This window comes from Olea europaea, unplaced genomic scaffold (genome assembly GCF_002742605.1).
Source record: "Olea europaea var. sylvestris unplaced genomic scaffold, O_europaea_v1 scaffold1606, whole genome shotgun sequence".
In the NCBI taxonomy this organism is placed as follows: domain Eukaryota; kingdom Viridiplantae; phylum Streptophyta; class Magnoliopsida; order Lamiales; family Oleaceae; genus Olea; species Olea europaea.
The window spans coordinates 107,744-109,239 of NW_019233692.1; the positions used below are offsets into that span (position 1 = coordinate 107,744).

The following is a 1,496-nucleotide window of genomic DNA, read 5'->3' on the forward strand; positions in this document are numbered from 1 at the left end:
AATTAAATAATCTGTAACCTCTCTCTTTTACGCTAGATATGACAATTTTTGCGGGAAAGGCAGTAACGACTAAAATCGGTTAAGTTTATATGGGTGAATAAAAATATCAAAGATTTATCTTTATGGAGATGGTAATACGCCTTTATCAGTCTTAATTTGATAAACATCATATTTATCCTTATAAAAAATCATTTTTCTAGTTAAATTGTAATTCTATTGTCTATGAAAATGGTTTCAATTTAGAGTTACTAGAAAAATTATAAAGTTTGATTGTATTAGAATTCAGTATTCAACATAGACTTCTAAATCTTTAAAATTATGGAACATTAAGCCCCTGTTGACCCCCGTTACCTGAAAATGGAAATGGGAGTAGTATTTTTTAGAAAAATGAGTGATTGAAAAAGAAGTAAAAGTTTTCGATTTACGTGTAATATTATATTATGAAAGATTGTATGGTTGAAAATAGAAGAGAGAAAAATGGAATGTAGTGTAATTTAATTTAATGAGGATCAAACAGTGGCTAAATGAAGACTTTATAAAAGTTTAAGACGTCTTCATATTTCAAGATAATCAAATCATCAGTAATAAGGTAAGTATGAGATTTTATTTGATAGTATCGATAAACTAGATGGCTGCAACGATGAAATTTGGGATGGAGGACTTGAACCTCTTGAACACTTGGTAGATTACGAAACAATACCTTTCCCTCTTTCTAAAAGAAAAATGCTTTTATCACAAAATTTTTTTGTAGAAGTATTTATCGGTTCTCCAAATAAACATGTTGGTCTAGCATAAACTAGTTATCAAAATGGCGTATTATCAAATCATACCCCCCTATTACTACAGTTGTAGATATATAGATTTTGAGAACACGTTTTAACGATGTTCGAAAAACTAAAGTTAGCATTTTTACATGGTCCTATCAAACTAAATTGGTTTAAGGGCTTAACTTCTTATAGCTTGTGTAAAGACGGAGACAATGACTTGACTATTGGAATTTCAGTCGACCTGCATCATGGGAAATAGAACCATCAAATCACGGATAACATGATTTATTGGGATGGAAGGAATTGCAACATCGACATTTCTTTCCTTACCTAATTCGATTCACTAGTAGGTAGCGGTAGGAAAGATCCTATGTTAGTATGTGTGCAGGATGCACTTCCCATATGATTGTACGGTAGGCACCCTCATATGTATGCTTTAATTAGTAGGGGTTAGTAACCTTACTAAGCGCACATCCAATTTGAGATTTTCACAACCATGTAGAGTCATACTCGAGTTGCTACAATTGCTTCAGCAGAAGCAACTGTGATTATTAGAAACATCCTTAGTTCCTCAATTTATTTAGTGCACTTGAACTCAATCATTGGCTAAACAATTATTTGATTATGTCATTTTGGGCTTTGAATTATAGTGTTTTTTATTTCTTTTTCTTTTGATAATAAACCAATGATTCATACTCTCAGTCCCTATATTTGGTTGTTAATAAATTG

At 31.4% G+C, this 1,496-nt stretch overlaps 1 protein-coding gene across 1 annotated transcript in view; it reads right to left on the minus strand.

Moving 5' to 3' along the window:
* The window catches only part of LOC111377109 (E3 ubiquitin protein ligase RIN2-like), an 18,746-nt gene extending 18,606 nt beyond the window's left edge, over positions 1–140 (minus strand). The window contains exon 1 of the mRNA XM_023000159.1: positions 19–140. The gene's annotated coding sequence lies outside the window, so the exon portion shown is untranslated. The remainder of the gene's footprint in view (positions 1–18) is intronic.
* Positions 141–1,496: the final 1,356 nt, after the last annotated feature.